This window comes from Pristiophorus japonicus, chromosome 18 (assembly GCF_044704955.1).
Source record: "Pristiophorus japonicus isolate sPriJap1 chromosome 18, sPriJap1.hap1, whole genome shotgun sequence".
NCBI classification, from domain to species: domain Eukaryota; kingdom Metazoa; phylum Chordata; class Chondrichthyes; family Pristiophoridae; genus Pristiophorus; species Pristiophorus japonicus.
This window is the reverse complement of record NC_091994.1, coordinates 92,764,674-92,776,885: the sequence shown is the minus strand read 5'-3', so window position 1 is coordinate 92,776,885 and position 12,212 is coordinate 92,764,674. Positions and strand designations below refer to the sequence as shown.

The 12,212-nt window shown below is 48.0% G+C and overlaps 1 non-coding gene across 1 annotated transcript; it reads left to right on the top strand.

The window, feature by feature from the left end:
- The first annotated feature begins 4,991 nt into the window (after positions 1–4,991).
- Positions 4,992–5,155, top strand: LOC139229559 (U1 spliceosomal RNA). Its single transcript, XR_011587758.1, has one exon. It is a non-coding gene; the product is annotated as a U1 spliceosomal RNA (small nuclear RNA).
- Positions 5,156–12,212: the final 7,057 nt, after the last annotated feature.

Below are 12,212 nucleotides of genomic sequence, written 5' to 3'. Positions count from 1 at the left end.
TAAAACAGGTCAAACTGCAGCAGGTTGCAGACAGATTTTGGTTTCCATTGGCTGGGATGTTGTGAAGCTGGGGAATGAGAGGGGGTTGAGTGGGCTGAACAAGCGGCTGGGAAGCTGGAGTGTAGATTCTTCCATCTCTCCCTCGGTGACCATTCCCGCTCTCCCTCATTTCTCTCTCCGGAAGGTCCTTCCATCTTCACCATCTCCACACCCTGCTCGTTTAACCCTTGCCTCTCCGGGGCCCCTGGATTCCCCTCCCCACCCTCGCCGAGCCCGCTTTCCCTGGCTGGTTATCTCCACCAGCTGCATGCCCTCCCCGGAATTAGGCGGAGTTGGGAGACTCGGACCAGGCTGTGGGCGGACTGCGCGCTGGGTGACATCTCGCTGTCTGGCAGTTCGTCCTTTCTCGCGGTGTGTGTTTGCTGATGTCTGCAGCCGGCGGGAGGAACAAGGTCGGTTTCTCCGCGGGAGCCCAGCCCTCCTCCTCGGGGAGAGGAAAGTTGCCCACAGTCGGTGCTCGGAAACCGCAGCGGCCGCAAAGACCGGGGGAATGGGAGGGTGAGGATTCGGCGTCAGACGCGCTCTGTGACATTTACAGGTAAGAAGAGCCGGCTTAACCGAATGCGGCGGATCAGTAGCCCACTACAGGCCAGCCGAGGATGGTCAGCGTGAAGGTCGCAGGAGATTGAACGAAAATACAAAGAGGAAATGCAGGAAACACTCGGCAGGTCAGGCAGACCTGAAACATTAACCCTGATTCTCTCCACTGATGCTGCCTGACCTGCCGAGTATTTCCAACAGTCCCTGTCAGTATTTCCGATTTCCAGCAGTATTTCTCTTCTGTTTGAGCTTTAACGCGACATTCACAGGACCGAATTTTAACCGTCAGGTTAACGAAACGGTACAACATTCACTGGGATTTGAATCAATTGTCCGGGACACTCAAATCCCAGCACACATCGAAAATTCGTTCTGTGTAAAGTGGGGACACCGGGAAACGAAACAGGCCCCGGGGGTGAGCTGGGGACCGGCTCCGGTCACCCCCACACGGTGTGGGATCCCATCAGAGCCCAGCACCAGGCAGCGAACGGGCGGGGCGGGATCACCGGCCGCCGGGGTCACCGGCCGGTACAAAGTGACAACATACCAGACCCAACTCCCCGGACAACCCGCCTGCATAGATTCCGTTCCTTAACGGAATAAACGGAGCCGAGACTGGGCCCCGCTGGAAATGAATCGGGGAATAAGCAATAATGAGCCGGGTAACAGATTGAATCTGGTCACACAATCAAAATATCCAGTAAAATATCGAAATCTGCAAGTGTAAATCCAGGGGATCGCAGAAATTGGCGGCAAGAGTAAAGGGATGAAAGGGAAGCGAGTGGAAAGAGCCGAGGGAGAGACGGCGGACAGAATCTGAGAGGCTATTGCCGCGGAGGCGGCTCTGCACCTCACACAGAATTAGTCCTCTCTCACTTGAAATAAACCTGCAATCTGAGCTCTATAAACAGCTGAAAGTATGTGGTTACACGGCCGCGATTACTGCTTACCGGATCCTCTCCGGGACCATCGGCTCCAGGAGGGTAACTCGTTCAAATCAAACCCCAGGGCTGGGAAAAAAGACACAAATTGATCATTTACAGGTGAACGGTATTTCCCGCGGGTGTGAACTGAACGAAAAGGGAATTGCCCGATCTCCAGTCTCACATTGCCCGTCAGAACCGGAGTGAGTCCAGCACCGGGTGTGAACCCTTACTGTCGCTCAATCCCAATCACAGACTGCACTAGAACTATAGTTTCACAGAGTTTATTTAATAGGATCTCCAGAGACAGGCACACAGAGATACCTTCTGTGATGGTGTAGAACGGGTGACAATAAAAGCAGAAACCGCTGGAAATACTCAGCACCTGTTCAGGGAGAAGCAGAGTTAACGATTCAGGTCGATGGCCTTCGGTCAGAACTGCTGTGAACCGGCCGCCCGTGTTACAGCTCTCCCTATTTTTATTTCCATTGAAGTCGATGAGATTTAAAATGGGATTTGGACTCACAATCACACCTTCTATCGCACAAAGTTAAAATCTACCCGGACACGGACAGCGATACCCAGACCCACAAGCATTCAAAAAAGCAGAGAGACAGACAAGCAGTCCGTGCCCGAATAGCTCTTTGTCGGCCGGCACGGACACGATTGGCCGAAAGGCCTGCTTCCGTGCTGTAAATTTCTATGATTCTATGATGTTATGTTTTTATGTGTCATAGGAACACAGACTCGCAGGTAGGGAGACAGACAGACACTGAGTGATGCAGAAAGTACAGATGCAGCGTCCTGGCCCGATTGCAGACGGGATATACAGGGTTTCTGAACCAGGCAATGGGTCTGTTTCGATACAGACCCTCCAATCTCACCAAGCTCTTGTCCCTGCATCAGATTTCTCAATAATATATTAAAGTTACATTTGTGTTAGTCTCTCTGAGATTCGTTTATTTTAATCTACATTTCAATCAGTTACCATTGGAGTTTGCAGGGTCGACCTGAATGACCCACTGCAGCCCAGTGAAGAACCAGTGCGGCCCAATGAGGGTTCAGTGGGCCCAGTGAAGGTTCAGTGGAGCCCAGTGTAGGTTCAGTGGGGCCCGATTTTAGGTTCAGTGGGCTCAGTGTAGGTTCAGTGCTGAGGAGGTGGTACTCAGTAAGATAATGGGACTAAAGGCAATAAATCCTTTTGAACTGATGGCTTGCATTCTAGGGTCTTAAGAGAAGTAGTAGTAGGGATAGTGGATGCATTGGTTGTAATTTACCAAAATTCCTTGGATTCTGGGGAGGTCCCAGCAGATTGGAAAACTGCAAATGTAACCCCTAATTAAAAAAGGAGGCAGACAAAAAGCAGGAAACTATAGACCAGTTAGCCTAACATCTGTGGTTGGGAAAATGTTGGAGTCTATTATTAAAGAAGCAGTAGCAGAACATTTGGAAAAGCAAAATTTGGTCAGGCAGAGTCAGCATGGATTTATGAAGCGCAAGTCATGTTTGACAAATTTGCTGGAATTCTTTGAGGATGTAACGAACAGGGTGGATAAAGGGGAACCAGTGGATGTGGTGCATTTGAATTTCCAGAAGGCATTTGACAAGGTGTCACATAAAAGATTACTGCACAAGATAAAAGTTCATGGGGTTGGGGTTAATATATTAGCATGGATAGAGGATTGGCTAACTAACAGAAAACAGAGAGTCGGGTTAAATGGTTCATTCTCGGGTTGGCAACCAGTAACTAGTGGGGTGCGGCAGGGATCAGTGCTGAGACCCAACTATTTACAATCTATATTAACGACTTGGAAGAAGGGACTGTGTGTAACGTAGCCAAGTTTGCTGATGATACAAAGATGGGAAGAAAAGCAATGTGTGAGGAGGACACAAAAAATTTGCAAAAGGACTTGGACTGGCTAAGTGAATGGGCAAAAATTTGGCAGATGGATCATAATGTTGGAAAGTGTGAGGTCATACACTTTGGCAGAAAAAATCAAAGAGCAAGTTATTATTTAAATAGAGAAAGATTGCAAAGTGCTGCAGTACACTAGGGGTACTTGTACATAAAACACAAAAGGTTATTTTGCAGGTACTGTGATCAGGAAGGCCAATGGAATCTTGGCCTTTATCGCAAAGGGGGTGGAGTATAAAAGCAGGGAAGTCTTGCTACGGTTGAACAGGGTATTGGTGAGGCCACACCTGGAATACTGTGTACAGTTTTGGTTTCCATATTTACGAAAGGATATACTTGCTTTGGAGACAGTTCGGAGAAGGTTCACAAGGTTGATTCTGGAGATGAGGGGGTTGTCTTATGAGGAAACGTTGAGTAGGTTGGGCCTCTACTCATTGGAATTCAGAAGAATGAGAGGTGATCTTATCGAAATGTATAAGACTATGAGAGGGCTTGACAAGGTGGATGCAGAGAGGATATTTCCACTGATAGGGGAGACTAGAACTAAGGGGCATAATCTTAGAATAAGGGGTCGCCCATTTGAAACTGAGATGAGGAGGAATTTCTTCTCTCAGAGGGTTGTGAATCTGTGGAATTCGCTTCCTCAAAGAGCTGTGGAAGCCGGGACATTGAATAAATTTAAGACAGAGATAGACAGCTTCTTAACCGATAAGGGGATAAGGGGAGCGGGCGGGGAAGTGGACCTGAGTCCATAATCGGATCAACCATGATCTTATTAAATGGCAGAGCAGGCTCGAGGAGCCATATGGCCTACTCCTGCTCCTATTTCTTATGTTCTTATGAAATAAAATATTTTTTAAAAACCGGCATGGACTCGATGGGCCGACTGGCCTCCTTCTGTGCCGTAATGACTCTGACTAATCTATTTTTTTAAGTGATAACGATTTGAGGATAATTTCCTCAGTACTGCACTGGATTGTCTGCCTAGATTTTTGTGCTCAAGTCTCTGGAATGGGACGATAAACCCACAACCTGCTGATTCAGAGGCGAGAATACCACCAAGTGAGCCATAGCTGACACTTAATCACTTTAATTATTCTTCACACCTCAATTAGATCACTTCTTAATCATGCGAATACCAGCCTAGTCTACGTTCTCATAATGTTGGGCTGCAGAGGTACTGACTCGACATGAGGGACTGGACAGGAAGCATCTACTTGCTTCGCAGGCACAAGCTTACATTTAGTTTTTGAAGCATTTGGCCCCGCCTACACAGTGACTCCGTGAGGTCAGTTTTCACGACTGCTGCGTTCCGTGCGACGATTGGTGGCGCTGTTTCATTTTATGGATGATATGCAAATATTACAGCGAAAAGAAATACAGTGGAATCCTCAGAACGTATTTAATCAAATGAAGAAGAAAAAACAATCAGCCTTACATTTAACTGTATGTTTTACGAGGAAAAGAGAAATTAAACTAATCAAATTGTAACTTGCCGTCATGTTAAGGAGTAATGATTGGGATTGGATAGCAATTTTAAGCCCATTCAAAGCATACTTACCTGGCAGGGGAGCAACCATGATCATGAAGGTGGTTCTCCCAGGACGAGGCTAGCCCATTGCACTTCGGGTGTGCTGACGCCTGCGATGTCCCCAAATGCGGGATACTCGACTGCAAAATTTGTGGTAGTGGGGGACTGCGTTCGCGCTCTCCCCTGGCTTGGAAGTTAATAACAGAATTTTATTTCACTATGTATGCTGTAATTGTGCAGGCACTTTAATAAAATTGCACTTTCTGATTTTTATTTCAAACTTCCTTTCCTTTATTTCCAACAGAGGGAGCTACTGTACAAAACAGCTTTCCTCCAGAAGACTCAACTGAACGTTCACATGGATGATATGGAAATATTCATCATCATAGGCAGTCCCTCGGAATGGAGGAAGACTTGCTTCCACTCTTAGAATGAGTCCTTAGGTAGCTGAACAGTCCAAGACGAGAGCTGTGGAAGCCAGGACATTGAATAAATTTAAGACAGATAGACAGTTTCTCAACCATTAAGGGGTTATGGGGAGTGGGTGGGGAAGTGGACCTGAGTCCATGATTGGATCAGCCATGATCGTATTAAATGGCAGAGCAGGCTCGGGGGGGGGCAGTATGGCCTACTCCTGTTGGCGTCTCGTGTTGGACTGTTCAGCCACCAAAGAAACTCACTTTAGGAGTGGAAGCAAATCTTCCTCGATTTCGAGTGATTTCCTATGACTGGATGATTTCTTATGTTCTTGTGTTCTTATGTGAAGGTTCAGTGGGGCCCAGTGCAGGTTCAGTGGGCCCAGTGAAGGTCTAGTGGTGCCCAGTTTAGACTCAGTGAAAGTCTAGTGGGGCTCAGTGAAGGCCCAGTGTAGGTTCAGTGAAGATTCAGTGGGGTCCAGTGAAAGGCCAGTGCAGCCCAGTGCGCGGTAAGTGTAATGACAGCAGTTCGTGATCTTGTTCACTGTGTTCCAGGTGTACGGCCCCTCCGACAGCTGGAGGAAGCCGCACTGTCCGCCGGATTGGAGTCGCCTGTCTGCTGTCCTTGGCCGCCTTGCTGGGATCGATCTCCCTTGACCTGAACAACAGCCTGGAAGTGTGGAGAGAGACGGAAAATGCGCTTCAGGCTCTGGTCTCCTGCAGAAACATTCTTCGCCTTCACTTGATCAAGTGGCTCCAGGAAGAACGCGGCTCCGCCTGGTGGGATCAGAACCAATCCTCGGTGACCCCCACTAATCTCTTCCACACGGTGCAAGTCAGGGACCGGATCAACGTCATGTGCAATGAGTTGGAGCTCAACAGGCAGAGTGGCCAATATGGGTGTTTGGGGACACAATTCACCTGTCGTCAATTTGTCAATGAAAGCACAGAGAGCCTCCCTGCAAACTGGCCGATTGATGAAGAGGAGGTGGACACCCTGACCTCCTCCATGGTCTCCAATCTGCTGAGCGCCCTCGGGGAGCCAAAGAGAGACATGAGCCTGGCCAGGTCTAACCAGGACTGGGCAGATGTGCTGTCACTCCAGTTGACACTTAGGGTCAAGGAGGCCATCTTCAAGATGTACAGGTCACAGGTCACAACCTCCTCACAGCGCTCTGTGCAAGGTGACCATCAGATGACTTGGCATCAGATAATAACCAGCCTGAACCACGCTCTGTTCATGTCGGAAAACATGCAGCGATGCTGCAGGAAGAACATGAACCTCTCTTTACATTTTACTCAGTTTGAAGGAGTTTGTCTGTTCAAACCTTCGACTTATTTTGTTTCTCAAGCTTCTGACAGGGATGAGATACTTGGCGATGTCCATCAGATCAGTGTTCTTCAGGATTGCTTGCTCCGGAAGGGCAACGATTCTATGAGAAGGAAATCCAGGGATATTCTGTCCGCCGTGAGTTTAAGAATCACCCTGCTCTCCGCGGCCTGTCTCATTTATCCAATTGTGCTCGTGTCCTTCAAACAGATGACGGAATGGATCCAGAACTATGCGCGGAGCCTGAGGGACCGCACTGAGGACCTGAAGCGGCAGCGGCGCCTGGCCGAAGACCTCCTTCACCAGATGTTGCCCAAATCGGTGGCCAAACAGCTGCGGAAACACGAACACGTGGAAGCGGAGAGCTACGAACAGGTGAGAGCAGAGTGGCTGGGTGGCATTTCTCTGGGTATTTCGTGTCTGGCTCTCTGTAAACAGCTCTCAATCAGAAGAGAATTCATGGAACTCTGACCTGAACTTACCAGTGAAGGTTCAGTTGGTAAATTGTAGGATTGCTCCCGGGGAAATCCCATCAGTGGAGCCTTTGACCAGATGGAGCCATCCTGTAGCAATGCCTCACTTTAAACGGGTTGGCTCCCAGTTTCAATCTGAATATCATACGGTTCATGCCAGCAATTTGCCAATTCTGACCCGGACATGAAAAGACCATCTGGTTCTTCTGCCTGCCCCACAGGACCAGCGCATGATGCATAGTATAGTATTAGGCAGTCCCTGGTGTGGAAGATGACCTGCTTCCACACCAAAAAGGGATGAGTTCATAGGTGTTTCAATGAGGGACCTGACATTCCAGGTCCCGAACTACATCTTGAAGGATGGAAGATGCCTGTGCGTGGATTCTTTTAACGTGGAGTGGCCGTTGCACACCAGCCACCACATGGGCTTGACAGAGCTAGGTCTTGGTCCATTGGCAAAGGTTAAACAAGACGACTGGAGACCAAGCTCTGCTGCACAGACCAAGTACGCGCACACACTCCTACTATCCATAGATCGCAGTATGGGCTGGCCCGTGCTGCACCTTCACTGGATCCCGACCCCGCTGTTGTTATACGCTGCACCGCTCCTGGGCCTCTGCCTCGCTGCTGGGCTCCTCAACTCCGACCCTGACGCTCCTTGACTCTGACAGCACTGCTCCTGGGCCACGAATCCGCCACTCCTCGACTCCAGCACCACATGGTCGTGGCCCAGGAGCGGCGGTGTTGGAGTCGAGGAGCGGTGGGGTCGGAGTCGAAGTTGGAGACCCACAGCACCCAGCTCTCCTGTGCTACAGACTCCACCATGTTCTCAGGTCTCAGGAGGTGGCGCAGGGGTGACCCCCGGGCTTGTGGTGGTTTAAATGTGTCCTGAATCCGATGTCAGGGGGACATCCGACACCCAACCCGAGCTGATTGGAGTCAGTTTGGGTCCAAGCTCAGTTGCTCAGCCCTTCCTTTGGAGCTCCCGCGCCCTCCCCACAGAGAGAAACCCCGAGCCTGCCGCAGTCTCCCCACTGAAGCTGGGGCCGAGTGTGTCGCTGGGATGTCCGGCCCGACTGTCACCCCTCATCCCCAGAGCGCGCACACAGCCCACTGAGCGTGCACACAGCTCAGAACACAGGCACACGCACACTCTAAACACTCAATCACTGGATGAAATTAGTCCAGGGCACACACATAATCACTTTTACAAAACAGCCCATAAAACAGAGAGGTGGAGGGAGGTGCTGGCGATTAAAACCCTGCTTAAAGAGCTGGGGTTGAGAAGGTTTTTTAAAATGGAGACACGAAGGGCTTTAGGAAGCGAATTCCGTCTCTTTCCACTATAGGTATCTGTTTGAAGTCAGTACATGTTGGGATAGACTGGAGTTATACTGCCCTCGGCACAGCTAGTGTTGGCACGTGGCAAGCCATTGCTGGCTTCAAGGATATTCACAGCAGGTAGTCACCAGCCCGTTCTGGTTCACACACCTGGCTGTTCCTGCAGCACCATGCTGGAGCCGGAGCTCGATTGTTCATACCCAGATACAGACTCCCGGGACATGGCCGGCTCCTCCCCCGTGCTCAGAGCAGCTCCGAGCAGCAGGGCGTCTGTGCCGAGGGCGGGTTCATTGTTACAGCTACAGGGCGAATTGGCCACCCATACTTTCGCTTCAGAAACCTCGGCATCAATTACAGGTGATGGCTGGGAGACAGTACACTGCTGTATGCAAGAAGGAAATTATAAATCTTCAGTTCTCTGAGAGGTCATTAAATGACACAGTCTGCCAGCCGTATCGAGATCATCGTAAACAAATTATGTTTTAGCAATTGGCTAAAAGAAATAGTAGGATAATTAGAAAAGCAAAATACTGCAGATGCTGGAAATCTGAAATAAAAACGGAAAATGTGGGAAATACTCAGCAGGTCAGAGAGTATCTGTGGGGAGAGAAACAGAGTTAATGCTTCAGGTCGATGACCCTTCGTCAGAACTGGAAAAAGTTATACAGATATAACAGGTTTTAAGCAAGTGCAGAGGCAGGGAAAGCGGGAGAGGAGGAAAGGACAAAAGGGAAGATCTGTGATAAGGTGGAAGGCAGAAGTGATTAAAAGACAGAAGTGATGATGGTGCAAGGCAAAAAGAGATAGTAATGGGACAAGTAAAGAAACAAAAGATGGGTCTAGAAGAGGTGTAAAAGGGAATAGCAGAATCATCAACAGCTGTCATGGGAAAAAATGGAGGCAGGGGTTATGGTCTGAAATTGTTGAACTCGATGTTGAGTCCCGAAGGCTGTAAAGTGCCTAATCGAATGAGGTTGTGCTGCTCCTCGACCTTATGTTGAGCTTCGTTGGAACAGTGTAGGAGGCCAAAGACAGAAAGTGGGAGTGGAGCGGAGAATTAAAGTGACAGGTGACCCAAAGCTGGGGGGTCACACTTGAGGACTGAACGGAGGTGTTAGAAACATAGAAAATAGGTGCAGGAGTAGGCCATTCGGCTCTTCGAGCCTGCACCGCCATTCAATAAGATCATGGCTGATCATTCCCTCAGTACCCATTTCCTGCTTTCTCTCCATGGCCCTTGATCCCCTTAGCCGTAAGAACATAATAAGAACAGAAGAATTAGGAACAGGAGTAGGCCATCTAGCCCTTCGAGCCTGCTCCACCATTGAACAAGATCATGGCTGATCTGGCCGTGGACTCAGCTCCACTTACCCGCCCGCTCCCCATAACCCTTAATTCCCTTATTGGTTAAAAATCTATCGATCTGTGATTTGAATACATTCAATGAGCTAGCCTCAACTGCATCCTTGGGCAGAGAATTCCACAGATTCACAACCCTCTGGGAGAAGAAATTTCTTCTCAACTCGGTTTTAAATTGGCTCCCCCGTATTTTGAGGCTGTGCCCCCTAGTTCTAGTCTCCCCGACCAGTGGAAACAACCTCACTGCCTCTATCTTGTCTATCCCTTTCATTATTTGAAATGTTTCTATAAGATCACCCCTCATCCTTCTGAACTCCAACGAGCAAAGACCCAGTCTACTCAATCTATCATCATAAGGTAACCCCCTCATCTCCGGAATCAGCCTAGTGAATCGTCTCTGTACCCCCTCCAAAGCTAGTATATCCTTCCTTAAGTAAGGTGACCAAAACTGCATGCAGTACTCCAGGTGCGGCCTCACCAATACCGTTGCAGCAGGACCTCCCTGCTTTTGTACTCCATCCCTCGCAATGAAGGCCAACATTCCATTCACCTTCCTGATTACCTGCTGCACCTGCAAACTAACTTTTTGGGATCTCCAAAAAGAGTTTCATGCACAAGGACCCCCAGGTCCCTCTGCACCGCAGCATATTGTAATTTCTCCCCATTCAAATAATATTCCCTTTTACTGTTGCTTTTCCAAGGTGGATGACCTCACATTTTCCCACATTGTATTCCATCTGCCAAACCTTAGCCCATTCGCTTAACCTATCTAAATCTCTTTGCAGCCTCTCTGTGTCCTCTACACAACCCGCTTTCCCACTAATCTTTTTGTCATCTGAAAGTTTTGTTACACTAAACCCTGTCCCCTCTTCCAGGTCATCTATGTATATTGTAAACAATTGTGGTCCCAGCACTGATCCCTGTGGCACACCACTAACCACCGATTTCCAACCTGAAAAGGACCCATTTATCCCGACTCTCTGCTTTCTGTTAGCCAGCCAATTCTCTATCCATGCTAATACATTTCCTCTGACTCCGCGTACCTTTATCTTCTGCAGTAACCTTTTGTGTGGCACCTTATCGAATGCCTTTTGGAAATCTAAATACACCACATCCATTGGTACACCTCTATCCACCATGCTCATTATATCTTCAAAGAATTTCAGTAAATTAGTTACACATGATTTCCCCTTCATGAAACCATGTTGCGTCTGCTTGATTGCACTATTCCTATCTAGATGTCCCGCTATTTCTTCCTTAATGATAGTTTCAAGCATTTTCCCCACTACAGATGTTAAACTAACCGGCCTATAGTTACCTGCCTTTTGTCTGCCCCCTTTTTTAAACAGAGGCGTTACATTAGCTGCTTTCCAATCCGCTGGTACCTCCCCACAGTCCAGACAATTTTGGTAGATTATAACGAATGCATCTGCTATAACTTCCGCCATCTCTTTTAATACCCTGGGATGCATTTCATCAGGACCAGGGAACTTGTCTACCTTGAGTCCCATTAGCCTGTCCAGCATTACCCCGCTAATGATAGTGATTGTCTCAAGGTCCTCCCTTCCCACATTCCCATGACCAGCAATTTTTGGCATGGTTTTTATGTCTTCCACTGTGAAGACCGAAGCAAAATAATTGTTTAAGGTCTCAGCCATTTCCACATTTCCCATTATTAAATCCCCCTTCTCATCTTCTAAGGAACCAACATTTACTTTAGTCACTCTTTTCCGTTTTATATATCGGTAAAAGCTTTTACTATCTGTTTTTATGTTTTGCATAACTTTACTTTCGTAATCTATCTTTCCTTTCTTTATTGCTTTCTTAGTCATTCTTTGCTGTCGTTTAAAATGTTCCCAATCTTCTAGTTTCCCACTAACCTTGGCCACCTTATACGCATTGGTTTTTAATTTGATACTCTCCTTTATTTCCTTGGTTATCCACAGCTGGTTATCCCTTCTCTTACCGCCCTTCTTTTTCACTGGAATATATTTTTGTTGAGCACTATGAAAGAGCTCCTTAAAAGTCCTTCACTGTTCCTCAATTGTGCCACCGTTTAGTCTGTGTTCCCAGTCTACTTTAGCCAATTCTGCCCTCATCCCACTGTAGTTCCTTTGTCTAAGCATAGTACGCTCGTTTGAGACACTACTTCCTCACCCTCAACCTGTATTACAAATTCAACCATACCGTGATCACTCATTCCGAGAGGATCTTTTACTCGGAGATCGTTTATTATTCCTGTCTCATTACACAGGACCAGATCTAAGATAGCTTGCTCCCTTGTAGGTTCTGTAACATACTGTTCTAAGAAACAATCCCGTATG